This window comes from Megalops cyprinoides, chromosome 19 (genome assembly GCF_013368585.1).
Source record: "Megalops cyprinoides isolate fMegCyp1 chromosome 19, fMegCyp1.pri, whole genome shotgun sequence".
Taxonomy (NCBI): domain Eukaryota; kingdom Metazoa; phylum Chordata; class Actinopteri; order Elopiformes; family Megalopidae; genus Megalops; species Megalops cyprinoides.
Window position 1 is genome coordinate 25384747 of NC_050601.1, and position 14594 is coordinate 25399340.

Sequence of the window (14594 nt, forward strand, 5' to 3'; positions counted from 1 at the left end):
CACTCCCCCTACTGCTCTCTCACTGGATCACGTTTGGCTGGCCAATCAAAGCGAGCTAATCACAACTGTGTGTAAACACAGATAAAAAACATTCAAATCTTGGCCGGGCACCATGGTGACCCATCCCAGTTTGCATGCGCTGGCCAGTTGCCACGGCGATTGCGTAGGACATGGCCTGCGTAAGCAGAGAACGAAGACCCAGTCCGGACACGACCCAAAAGATGGTTCCTATTGCCACTTGTGACAGACAAGCTATCCGTCCACTTGGTGAGGTCAATTTGATGAGGGCTCTAGAAGTCCTGCAGCCACTTCAACAGCACATTTTTCAACTGCATCCACTGTTTGAGCTCCGCAACTGTGGTTTTGATGACCACGGTTGACCGAGCATGCGCAGAGGCCTTATCCCCTCAACCACAAGTAGAGACAAGGAGACACCCTGGACTGCAACCAAACTCCTGTCACTTCAACTGTTTGGTTCAACTGAAAGGCCAGGACAAATTGAAACAAACTTCAAAATTCTTTTTTATTGCTGAGAAACGTGTTGGCTCGTGAAAGGCATTGCGCACGCATTTGTCCTGCTGGACTTGTTATTTCACGCAGTTCCTGGTCCTGTTCCCAGGACCCCACGTCACACTGCCTCCTTGATTCCTCAGAAGGGGATGACCTCAGAGGTTCTGCCAGGTCACTGATCCCAGAACAGCGTGATTCTCCTCCGCGCACCATGCCCGGAGACAAACAGGATTAATGTTTGATGTGCCAAGGCCTGTCAGAGAGAGAACTCTGATTGCCCCAGTGACAACGAGAGCGCCTATTTCTCCCTCGCAGGCGCGTCGGGGGCTCCGGCCAGATTCATTACACAGTTGTAAAATATTAACGTTACAAGCTCCCAGTACAACGTGATTCATTATTGAAGGGCCTGAGAGGGGGCCGGGGTTTAATCTGATGGGTCAGCTTGGCTCGGTGGGGTCCACCGTGTTAGCATGCAGGGCTCAGATCCACGCCACAGCAGGGCGGTGAAGCCGTCATCTGGTATGTTTAAAGGGCACCTAGGTCTGCTCCCTTAAAAAACTTTACCTGCAGTGTAGAGTGCCTTACAATGGTCATAAAACTTGCATATCTGAGGCATAAAATAAATGTTAATTTTACTGTGGGGCAAAAAATCAAGTAATGAAAACAAACCCCAGGGAAAGTGTTCCGCTGGAACTTTCCGAGCTCACGTCGAGTATGTGGCCGTTTGGCGGTAGATTTATAAGCACATGCTGTTCCATGTCCAACCAAACGGTTTCCCTGGGATGTATTTTCTCATAGAAGAATCCACGGTTTCTTCTGAGCAGACCCTGCCCCCCAACCCCCCCCCCCCCCCCTCCCCAGGCTGTTTGTGACACAGTGCAGATGGTGGGAAAACCAGAGTGAACTCCCTCCAGGCCCCTTAGTTTTGAGGCCAAGGCCGCCGCAAGCCAATGGGAATGGGGACTGCCAAATGAGGTCACAAGTGGGTGGCCTTATCCTCAAGCATGGCTCTGCTGGGAGGGAGCCCACTCTCTGGGACTAGGCTGGAGGGGCAGCTGCTCTTTGGTGATTAAGGGACGTGAGTTTAAGTCCCAAATGAGACCTTACTGCTGTACCAATGAGTAAAGACGCTTGCCTGAATCACTCAAGCTGGTCTAGCAGCAGCAAGTGTCTTTCAATGACGAAATGATATATCAAGTCAATCAAGGGCATTTAAAATGAGCATTTTAGTCCCAGCTCAATCTGAGATGACCCAATATGTTTTTAACATGCACATATATAAACATTTTCTATAAAGACAATTTACATATTAATTAACAAATGTTTTACAGATTTTAAAATAGATCTAGTATTTACAAAGAAATGCTTTGTAGTTATGCCTCTGTGGAAAGACCTTGGAAAGGCACTCACATAAATGTGGCAGAAAACCCCAGTTATAGTCAGTCCTGACCCTGCTGGAAGCTTTGAAGGGGGAAAGAAAAGGCAAAGGGTACAGGAGGCAGAGAGCAGCCGGGGGCTGCACAGAGTGACCTGGGAGGAAAACAAGGTGCGGTTAGTGGGGCTTTCCAACAGTGCAGTCAGCGTTTACACTGGCTATGTTCATAAAAATAAAGATTCAACTCCAGCTTTGTGCTGGCATTGGACATATGCATTATTATTATTATTACTATTATTATTATTATAATTACTACTACTACAAAGAGTTACTTTGCTGTATGAAAGGCAATTTCCGATATAGGAAAAGGCTTTTACCATTGTAGATAAAGTGAAAGCCAGTAGTTCATGTAAGGGGGCAGGCCAAAAAATGTATTCTTTGGAACATTCTTTTACGCTACCAGCAGATGGTGCTGCAGCATTCATTTTCCTCAATTACTTCAACAGCGTTTCAGCCATACCCTAAGAAATTTTATGTGCACTGTAAAGCTGGACAGACCACTATGTCCATTGACCAGGAAGTCTGGAAGGTGTTGCTGTACCTGCAATGTGGTGTCATTACACTCTCCAGGATTGGCCTATGCTTATGCAGATGAGGCCAATTCAAACAAATTAGCCATGGAACCAGCACCTCATTTGTAAAGGCATGGTATGAAGTCTTTTACTTGCTACTCAAAGCCTCATTATGAGGAGTGGGGTAGGGTGGGGAGTCCCATATGTGAGGTGTCTGTCCCAAAGCAGACGGAGGAGGGTTGAGCGAAGGGGTGAAGTGAGAGGAGGGCTGGAGAGGTGACCTAGATATCAGCTCTCCTCGAGATTGCAGCTTCCTTTACCAGCCCAAGTGGGAGAGAGACACACGGCTCCTTGGACACTCTCTGCCATTCTGTCATTCAGAGAGCCGGCCACAGCATGCCATCAAATGAACTGCACAAAGCAGGAAGTTAACGCACAGCAACCGGACCAAGCGTCTGTCCTTCCAGGTAACCATTTGCAGATATGAGGTGGAACTGAGCCGGGACCCGGGATTCACAGGAAATACCAAACGCCATCCTTTTTGCCTGACACGTCTAAAAGGGAGACTACTACACACAACATCTCTTAAGGAAAGTTTGCACATAACAACAGGAAGAAACAGCCCGTGAACTTGCCCGTGGCTTTGTGCTGGTCTGCGATCTGTTCCTGAGCAGTTACCATGGAAACTGTTATTGGTCGCCGTGACCGTGTTCCTGGACACATGAGCAAGACAGGTATTTATAGACAAGAGAGGTGCTCCAAAAAGCTTCCCTGAATTACAGAAAACACGTTAATTCATGCTAGGCAGGGACTGACCCACTCTGATCCTTCATCATCACCATCATCATCATTAAGTCTTCCTCACTGAAGACACCCCCTTTGCTGTGCGTGCAAACCTCACAATATGGATGCCAAAGATCATGGAGTTCCACTCCCAGCCATGGAGAGCAGGGGTTACAGTTTTTACATGCCTTTCAACAAAAGGCTGATTGACACCCAGAGTCACAGATGTCTCAATCTGTGACTCCCAATCAGCGCTCCTAATCAGCGCATCAAATTAAGAAATTACTCCAATTAAGCCATTACTAAGACAAAGACCTTCAGCAGCCCCATGGCCATGATGCACCACTCAGACACAAAAATCAGAAATGTCAAATACACTGAGGGAAGAGAACTGTGGAGTCTGACTCACTGTATTCCAAGTAAAAAGACAGATAAAATATCCAGAGAGCATGATTTGCCATCATTTCTGCTGTCATTTTGTGAGGGTATCTGGAATATCAGTCTTTCTCATAAAAATGATCAACTGTCACCTGAATATGCGTTGTACCTCTAATTAGAGCTGGAAATAAATGCTAACTTTCCTTGAAAAAATAGTCCCGTTTTATTTGATATTGAAATCTTTTGCCAGAAGTTTTTTTTTAATGTACCAAGTGAACACTGTGTCCACGGCTTGCCGTGTCAAACCCAATGCATTCCCTGCATTTGATTCCATTCCACTCCATTATTTACATGCTCAGTAGAGACGCTTGTCCAGGTGCCTGAAATGAGGGAACAAGAGTAGTATCGAATTAGGGATTTGAACCTGAAACCCGACTCCATTATGCACTGTCACCACCCTCCCGCCACACGGCTCTCGTCCCGTCACACACCAGACCCCCCCCCCCCCCCACAGCCTCCTAAATCGTTTTGGCGGCTGCAAATTCTTTTATCCACTGCACTTTCACTTAGTGTCTCACTCCATCAACTCTCCCGGTCTCTGACAGACTGAAGTATGGGAAAGACAAGGCGAGGGACAGAGACAGACAGAGAGGAAAAGAGAGAGAGAGAGAGAGCAAGAGACAGATGGGGAGGAAGAGAGAGAGAGTGGGAGAAAGGGACAGACAGGGAGGAAGAGAGAGAGAGAGACAGGAGGGGAGAGAGAGCTAAACAAACAGAGGAAGAGAGAGAGACAGGGAGGAACAGAGAGACCAAGAGACAGACAGAGAGAGAGAGAGAGAGAGAAGCTTCTGACATTTAAAAGCCCTTTACTGAACATCTGTCATGAAGGGCATAAATAAAATCTGCTGCAAAACAATAGAAACAAACAAAACAAAGAACAAAAAAAAAATGTTGCAAAAACCACAAACAAAAAAAAGAGAGGCAGAGAGACAGAGAATCTTCGTGTTGACGGCACAGTGTGATGTCATTGGGGTAGGAGGGGTTCCTGGAAACAGCGGCCTGTTGCGGCACATCCGCGGTTTCCATGCCGACTGCTCATCGCTTCCCAAAAGACACTCTGTTGTGAGCAGGAAGCGGCTTCTCGTCCAACGGGATGCCTAGAGGGTCGATGACTCTGCCTTAAATTAAAACTGAACAAATCTGGATCAAAATCAGGCCACGCAAAGGTACGCAATATGAGCCATGTGAAAGACATTGCAAATCACAAAGTGAAAACGAGTGTGTTCATCTCAGAGAGAGCTTCTGGAACTGGGCGGGTAACCACAAGTTTGTGGGTTTGAATCCCACGTGGGACCTTTGAGAAAGGTGCTTTTCCAGAAGGGACCCTTCAATGGTTAAAATCCATTGGTTGAGCTCTGTGGCCCAAGTGTATAAGTAGCCACTGCCAGAGACATGTTATGGGTGAACATCGGTGCTGGGGAGTAACTCAGCTTCAGTCAAAGTTGGTCAACTTGTTCAAAACACTAACAAACAAATTTTTTTAAAAAGATGGCATGAAGTTATTTTGACCAGGCCAAAATACGACCACGATCTAAGGCTTGGATCAAGGAGCAGAAGTGAGTTTGTCCGAACACAGGAGCAGGGATCAAGACGTCAGGGTAGAAATATGTTAGAGCTGATTTCCCAAATGGGGCGTGTGTGTGTGGGGTGGGGGTACATTACAGCATCACACATTTTATGATCCATGGCAATTCAGCAGAGGTCACTTGTGTGGCTAAAAATAGGTTGTCAGGAAAACCACAGCCAGCCAGTATAAGCAGATGGAAAACACTCCCCCTACAAAACACCCCCACCTTCCACCCAGAGTGTCTAGGGTATGTAGATAGGACAGGATTGCTACAAAGAAAACAGTGTGACTGCATGTGTTAAAGTGGGGTAGATTCCATCACCTCTCCCAAAAATGAACCAGCGGCCATGTGCGATTCCACGCCGTCTATCCTGGGGTCCTCAGAGAGAGGTGCACACATGGCCCCCTTCTGGCCCACAGCCACGTCTCCCTCTGCCTCTGCCGTTTTCCTGACCTCACCGGGGGCGTGGGGGTGGGCTCTGGGGGGGCTTAACCGCAGACAGAAATAGATCTCGCCGGTTGGCAGACTGCCATGCCGGGCCGGTGTGTGCGTGGGAGTGGGGGGGTGGGGGGGCAAACTGGTTACTAGTTACCCCAGCCATCTGGGGTAAAGATCAACATGTTTGAGGACAACGATTTCTATTTTAGAAAGCGACGACGGAATGCTCTGCTATGCAAATCCAAATGATGCAAAACAGGAAACGGACAAATTGGGTAGGTCTCAACAAAACAAACCTTTAGGTGTGACGTCGTACGGAACCTGAAAATTTGTTCAGATGTTCTTATCGCCTGTCCGCCTGTGGTACTTTCTAAATAAACCCGCCAATGGGGAGGCTCCACTATAGTAAGGTGTGCATTCGACTTCAATCTATCTGCCAGAGCTGGGGTCTATTCCATTTCACTTCAGTCAGTTCAAAGAACTGAATTAATTCATTGGAAAATCTTTATAGATAATCTTGAGTGATTTTCAATTAATTAACTGAATTTCAACTTATTTCTTGAATTGACTGGACTGAAATGGAATTGACCCCAACTCTGATGCCACCCCTTCACACTTCCAGTATGCGAGATCAAAATACTCCTTCAGCAAGCCTTTTGTTTTTGAAAACACAGATCGACTCAACAACTTATCCCATGTGGATGGTAACATGCACATTCACGTTCTCACTCTCTCCCCAGAGTTCACCCCAGACAGCCATCTGAGGCCCTTTAAACTTGACTCATTCACAAATACTTTGCTGCTGGCAACAGTGGTGTACATAGCGCTTTCACACTTTGCGGCTGGCGTCTGTTCTCTGTCTCTGCCATTTATCTTAAGTGACAATGGCGATGGAATGCCGGCTATATCGCCACCAACCCCCCTCTGCTCTGCCACACGGAACAGACCAAGGGCCAGGGATTAACACAAATGGGGCTTACAGAAGATTTTGGGCACCCGCACCAAGCCTCCTTTGAGCGATCCAATTACAGGCTTACATATGGGTGCGGCAAAACGCTTCAGTTTTCTGGTTTTTGCAGTTGTTCTGCTTTCACAGCTGAGGGCAAGATGCACATGGCTTGCACTACCTGTTTATATCGGTTGATATTTACAGGCATTTCAGGGATTTGAGCCTGTGATCCTCGTGTCACGTGTCCAGCTCTTTGAAAACTGCACTCCACTGTTAATTCATGCGGCGTATTCTGCAATCACCCAGAGGTCCCATGACCTTGAGAGGAGGAGTCGACAGGGAACCGGGACTGACTGTAGGCACACAGTGAGGTCATGTCAAAGAGGAAAAAAAACAGCTGGTGGAAAGGTTTCGATGCAATGTGTACTCGCTCGCAGGGGCTGTGCATTTTTTTCAGGTCACCTCATTGTCCCACCTGCAGGCAACTCAACAAAAACTATTCTGAGGCTGTTTTCCCACCACAGGCAATACGGCTGTTACTTAAAAGACAAACAAACATCAACATGAAAACATGACCAGGTGCCAATGACCTGGAAGGAGCTTATGACTGCAGCAAGATCTTGAAGGATGCCAAAATATCTGACTGTACTACAGGTCCTGGCAGGTAATTCCATGTCTTAAGTCTCTGATGGAGAAATCCTTTGTTGTGAAAATTGTGTTGTGAAATTTACCTGACTAAGTCCCACCTGTGCACTCTGGTTCAGTTCACAAGATTTGTCAAATAGTCTGTGCAGTTGACTTTAATTAATCCTTCCCAAAATTTGACATACTCCTCCCTCAGATAGCATGACTGATTCAGAATCTCACAAAAAACTTCCCTCCTTATTATAACCAATACACTGTTAGCTGACAGATGGTCACAGCACCCACCCCTCTTTCAGATTAAAAACAAAAACAAGTTTTGGACGTAACATTCATCCATCAGGCTCTTGTGTAATCATCATGATGTCACCTCTATCTTTTGGTGTAGGACAAAGGATGCAGCATGTATGCACCCCAGACAGCACCAACCGAGAGGACCAAAGTGTGACTGTGGCAATGGGGCTCATGTAGCTATAAATACCCAGATCCTCCCCCCCGGGGGGTTCTGAGGGGCCCCTCATTTCAGCCAACCCCACCAGAAAGCCCGAATGCCCGAATGGACCAGCAGCTGCATTCCTGAGGGATGCCCACAGGGTGCCATTTGTTCGAAAGGAAATGGAGCTCCAGAGAGTGCTGCTTGCAGGGTGCTCGCAGTGGCTGTCTGGCAATGGAAACTGCAGAGAGTCTGCAAAAAGACACCATGGATTTCTTAGCCATGGATTTCTGAGCCCTGGTTCTAAGTGACTGGGTATGGCTAACTAAGCATTTTAACCACTCTTCAGGGTTCATCTTCCAATGAGTACCAACTTCTTTCCCTGAGAATGTAAAATAATTCAAGCTTGCTGTATATATCTACATTTGAAACGATCACTGTATGGTAAACAACTGGCTGATTTTCAGCTAACAGCCCTAGGTGTGTTTTAATGTTGAAAAATGCCGACCATCTCCTATTAAAGCTAGAGCACTGGGCTGTTTTGGTCCCAGAGGAAAGACCAATGAGAGACAGGACAGAGATGTCATGTGACCTTCACCCGCAGAGTGTGAGAAAGACAGATCTCTCCCCTTCCTCTGGAATGAGCATGGCTGTTCCATCAGGCACGTGGGTGCTCCCAAATCCGCCCTGCACCCGTCCCAACGTGACACTCCTGTTACAAAATGCAGTAAATTGGTTTATGGGGGAGAGTGTCGCAGCCCCAGTTTAATTGCTTGGTGTGTCAAAGCAACTGCTTTCCCACAGGGTCTGTTTCATCACCCGACCACACCCAAGGCCTTTCAACCCTGCCTGTTTAGATTGCATCATGATCCTGCTAATTAAAGTTGCACGTTCAACAGCACCAGCTGGGGCTGAAAAAAAAATCCATGTGAGACTGCCAGATGTGTTAGGACACACAGACACTGAAAAAACATGACGTCGCCCTTTTCAACTGCCCACACAGGGAGAGCAGGCCTCACAAGACTCACCCAGTGCTGGTGGGGTGGTTCTTCCTGCTCTGACCTGGACAGACAGCCTCTGTGCCCCGAGGGAAATGGATTAGCTGGACATGCAGCGGGTGCCAGTTGACTGATGCTCAATTTTGCACGCAAAAGCAATTTTCGCAGCCGAAACGCAGTATGAAATGCATCTGGCGGCACGGAATGGACCGCAAGTACCAGCACCAGCGTGGTGGTGTCACATACATGTCTTGGTATGTGTAACCAAGACCTTAGCCTGGGGTTTGGGTTCACGAAGGGCAATGCTGGCTGCCCTTTTGGACAAGGGAAGACTCGTGACTGCAAACCTGAGGTGCATCCCGATTGCACAGAACAACACCCTGCACAGCCAAAAACAAGGGCTTCTGCCCGTTGATATTTTCTGACGCTGACCGCCGGAGGAGGTTTAATAACATGGCAGATAATGTAGATACAGAAAGTAATAACAGCCGAGTAATGCTTATAAAAGCAGCACGCCTCCGGACTTGGTCGCTGCACTGTGCGCTCTGTGACCCTTTCACGATTTGTCACGCCTTTTCACATGTACAGGGGGAGGCGAAGGTTACCGTCAGGACAGTGGCATATCTACAATCTTGCAAACCCCCTTCACTCCATTCAGCAACACAGGACGGGGAGATTAGAGCTTCACTTTGGGGCACCGAAAGTTACAGGTTTCAATATCTCTTTTTCCTTCCCTCATTCTCACTTGCCCTCTGACCCTCCTTCTCTCCCTCTCCCTCTCTCTCACTCTGTTTCTCCCTAATTCCCTTTTTCTCCGTTGGTGTGGTTCTCTCCCCCTCCCTTTCCACCATTCATGCCCTCTCCCAGGGGCTGGTCTCCTTCCTTCCTCTGGTCCATCAAACATTTCCTTCCCCCCTCTGTTGCGGTCCTGGTCGTAATGGGTGAACTAAGTTGATCATTAACCTGGGCCAGCAGCAGTGAAGTCCAGGGGTTTCCCAGCCTTACCCTCCAGCTCTCAGCAGGGGGCTGATCTCATCCTTGACAGTCAAAGGTCAACTGTGAGAGTGTTGCACAGCAATGCTCTGCCTGGCTGGGGGGTTCTGTTGAAAAAAAAAATGCTTGCCGGAACAATCAAGGGCACACCCCTAATTACAAGGGGTTGTTTTTCACAGAACAGACCCTGCATTCAACATGTGGCAATGCACAGACAAAGTAGAGCTGGGTGGGGTGGGTGGCCGGGGAGCTGAGGTCTGGAGCCAGCGGCTCCCTGCGAGGCCTGGCCAGGGACGTTTCTAGCTATTGAAAGGATCCGCAGCTAAGTAAAGTTTGCCTGGGGCTTGTCTTTTTTTTGAAGGGAGATTGGCATTGGTAGGCTGGGGAGGTTATATCTACCTGTATGATAAATAAATATTATCACACCTTCAGACGCTGCAAGTCAAGTTCCACTCTGTTACACAGTCTGTCTGTTGTTTTGCTATAAACACCTCCTTTTTAAGGGTGAAAATATTCAGGGCTATAGGCCCGAATGATCTGACCTAACAACACCACTGGGCCTGGCTGAAGGATGGCTGTTTTTGGTGGAGGTCTGTGGCGGGGGAGAGAGAGGTCGGGGCTGGAGGTGTTGTAGCTATGGTAGTGCTTTGGAGCCTGGAACTGCTGCAGCACTCTTTGCCCTTTTTCTGAGTCTGCATATACTTGTCTGTCTGGCTACTCCAAAGTGGGCTAAGTAACAACGATTAGAGGTAGAGAAACTGTAGTCACTGTGCTTCTGTTTTTTATGAATGGATTATTCCTGGCTGCATATAATTGCAATAACTAATAATACAACAGAACAATTATAACAATATATAGGGTTACCTGAACACAAGCACTGCGATACCGGAACAGTCGATTTGATAACCGAGACGGCTACTTAGTAACTAACGGGCGGGTAGCGTATACAGCGTGGATATGCTGGACAAAGGGATGATTCACGTCTCGGGCTGGACGGCACAAGATTTCATCACGCTACTCAGAACAGCACGCAATTTGAACCTATGAAATGTTTATTTCTGGAATTTTCCATTTAATATTTTCAGACCATGGTTGACCGCAGGTAACTGAAACCGCGGAAAGCGAAACCGCGGATAAGGGGAGACCACTGTATGTATGTGATATATATATATATATACCATGTACCAGGAGTTTTTTGAATAGAACCTCATGCCATTACTCAAGGACAAAGACAATGGCCCAAAACATTCAAGCAAATCTACCAAAGAATAGCTCAGGAGATTTATGTTTTGGATTTGCCAAGTCAAAGTTCTGACCTAAATCCAATTGAGATGCTGTGGCAGGACCTGAAGTGGGCAAATCATGCCAGACATCCTTTAAACCTCACTCAGTGGGCTGAGTTCTATAAGGAGGAATGGGCAAAGCTCCCTCAAAGTAGATGTCAGAGACTGATTAGTGAATTTAGGAGACGTTTACTCAAAGTTATTGTTGATAATGGAGATACCACAAGCTATGGACTGAAGGGATTCACATATTTTTGCACACATTAAATCCGATTTTGAGAGGATTCTGAGAGGAGGATAGGTGCAATTCTACTGACGGAATCCGGCCAACTCACAGGAAACTGACAGCTTCACAGCCTGTGTTTTTAACACGCTTTGACACAATTGACATTTCTCAACACACATGCATAGCTACATCTCACCCTCAGAGGCCCTATTAACGCCACGGCTCCTGGAATTCTGAGACACATGCTGACAATCGCCACGACTTCGAAAAGACCATGAAGAGGGGCTAACTAGCTAACTGATTGCTAGATGGGGAAAGTTTTTACATGAATCCTGTTCTCTAGAGATGCGCTTTGTACCAGCATGATTTGATTGCCCAGTTGATAGCAGGTATCTAGCTTCACTTTTATCTTGCCAGCTACTTCATTACTTAGCTTTTTCTTTGAACCAAAGAGCAAACCTAAACTACCTCATGAACTATCTAATAGCCACTGTTAGAAATGAGCACTGAAACTAGCTTGCTGACCAGGTGACAAACATTGTTTCGCAAGCTGAGGATTATCACAACATAGCTGAAACATGCTGTATATGTGTATTTTGTCATACCACTGCCTCATTAAACATTCAGAATAATTGTTTTACAATGTATTTCACTAGCTCAAAATCTGCAAAGTCATGGTCTTGATTTTCAGTACCATTAAACAGAGATAGCTAGCTAGCTTCATTACTTAGCTAACTAACTTGATAGAATCTCCTGAACAACAAAACTGCAAAAAAGCAGCAGAGTATGTGGAAAAGAGGGCACCTAGCAAAACACAAAATTTATTAAAATTTAACCAAATACCAAATATGCCTATAACTGTCTCCAGCAGCACATATCCAGAAGGTTTAATATGAACAGATATGCTTTAGTTTTTGGAGTCCTCTTTCGAATCCTATTAGTTGGTATCTCTTGGAAAAATCTCCACCTAATTGTATTGCCTGTTTTCATGGCAATACACGACTGATTCTGAAGATGCTAGCCTGGTGCCTACATTGCACGAGCCTACATTCCGCCTTGCCTTATTGTCTTCGGTCATCCTCTGATAAGATGTATAGCCTTCACACTCAGCCCCTGTAGTTAGTCATAGCTGTCACCAGTGACCTACTGACCTATAGCTACAGAGAGTAGTGTACCTGGCCAGGTGCAAACCATCACGTGACTCCACATATACGTTCCTGAGGAGACTGGATAAATTGCTAAGATAGCTTCGAAGCTGTACTTCTAACACAGATTAATGGTAATTAAATGTCTTTTACCGTTTTCATTTTGAAAAAAAAAAGTTTCCTACCACTTTAAAATGACACCTCTATTCATGCTCCTCCTGAGCCCAGATGGTACTCTCATTTTCTGTCTATCACCCTGTCCCGCTCTCTCACACACGCGATATGTTTTAAGAGTCGTGACATCAAGTAAATGCAATTAATACGTTTTCCACATAGAATGCAAAACATAAGTGCATGGTTCAACTGTCCATTCGTGCAAAACATGGACACACAAAAGGGAGAACGTCATTTTAAACAAATTACTTATACAATATGCTTCAATTGCATTAATTACACTTTTTCTAACAACCGCAAAACTGTAGTTCTGCAGATCCGACCATTTTCTGGACCACGACACAACAAACTTAATTCATGATAAACTCTAAAACACTACAGGTAATAAACGTGACATGCGTCTGCTCATTTTCGGCCAGCGACGCCTCGTTTTCTGCAAAGCAGATAAAGACATTTACGATTCTGTGCGGAATCTGAGCCAAGTCTCACAGATTAATCAACATTTTAACTATGCCACTTACTTATAGTACTATCAGCAGTGCGTCGTTAGTGCAACTAGTGCCGCATCTCTACCACATACAGGACGACGTGACAGTCATGAATACTTAAACAATCGGTGTGGCGACCTTACCTGATTCCCGTATCTTCCAGGAAGCCCGGCTCCCCAAAACCTGTCTTCTCGCCTGAGCACTGAAATGCGCGTGAAGTTGAACTTGTTTGTTGTTTTCACGTCGCTGGAACCTAAGCTGTTAATCTTGGGGCAAAAAAGATGGCCGCTCGTGATCTGTTTGACTGAACTCGATGATGTAATCGAGATCTTAACCCTGTGAAGTCTTCAAAGCTGCCGGCAAACTGCGAGTAAACATCACCAAAATCCACCGCCAGCTCATTAGTGCGAAAAGACTGACTTCGCCTTACCAATGGGTCAGAGCAGCAAGAGCAGGATCAACAGGGTACTGACGAAATTCGCTGAAGTAAAGCACTGTCAAGCACTGTCAGCCCCTTTCATTATTATGAAAGAAGAAGGGGCTCTATACAAAAGAACACCATGTACATCAAAGTTCGTATTTCTACACACGTAATGAAATGGTAATGGAAACCCTAGCTCTTAATGCAAACCAGCCGATGACGTGCACTGAAAGTACGATTTCTACAGCGAAAGCTACTTATGTGGAAGTGACAATTCTCGCATTGGTACACGCTGTCGTTTAGATCTCTTGAACATCTGTATGCCTGAGACAAAAACGCACGCAATCAAAATAGCCGGGAGGGAGACAGCATGTAGTTTTATGCGTCAAAACGTGTTTACTTGTCTCTGAGGTTGCGGGTCATTCTTAATAATTGCGGTAACAGGTCCTTATTACTGACCTCCGACAGAACATCCAGTAAATAAGTACTGAAGATGAGCACGTGGCTAATTTGAAATACTGCCAAGTACCAATTGCAAGGCAATCTCAGTATGTCTTGAGTTAAAAGGTCTATAGAAGGGGTGAGTTAATTATAATAATAAAATGACTTTGTCATCTGCAAATGGGTGTACAGTGGGAGTTTGAGTTCACATATCAGATGATTCTAAATTACAATTAGTGAAACAATATAATGTATATCTATATGCTGTTTATGTAAACAAAAAGTATGTGTCGTGATGATGTGGATACTTCTAATTCTGATTATGACAAAGGGAAAACGCGAACAATATCGATTAATTGTGGCGCGCACAGTATAAAAAATAATAGAAAAGTATGGTGTCATTAGCAATGACACGCCAGTGGTTGCGAGGTCCTGCAATTCTTTCTTTGGATCATTCCGCCATCTAGTGGCAAGTTGTGAGATGGTGGGCGACATGTATCAACGGTGCATACGCACTAAAATCGTGCTGAGCACTTTTCTACACATAAAACAGTATTTATAAAGATACTTCCCGGGAAAACATGCGTACCTCTGCGCATGGTCTCGAGGTGGCGTACGCAAAAAATTTGTAATTTGCAGATTGGCGACACCAAGCGGAACTAACGGTGATACAAGTAAACTGGTCTTGTGTCAATCATTGATGAGTGTTATCGTGCC

General features: G+C 45.9%; 1 protein-coding gene across 4 annotated transcripts in view; it reads right to left on the minus strand.

Annotated features, from left to right (window-relative positions):
* mrtfbb (myocardin related transcription factor Bb) overlaps positions 1–13507 on the minus strand; it is a 41204-nt gene extending 27697 nt beyond the window's left edge. For 3 of the 4 annotated variants that reach the window (XM_036552346.1, XM_036552348.1, XM_036552345.1), the window contains exon 1: positions 13159–13488. The gene's annotated coding sequence lies outside the window, so the exon portion shown is untranslated. Of the gene's footprint in view, positions 1–13158 lie in introns of all 4 variants that reach the window. The other variant, XM_036552347.1, reaches the window with a different exon arrangement.
* Between the last annotated feature and the right edge of the window lie 1087 nt (positions 13508–14594).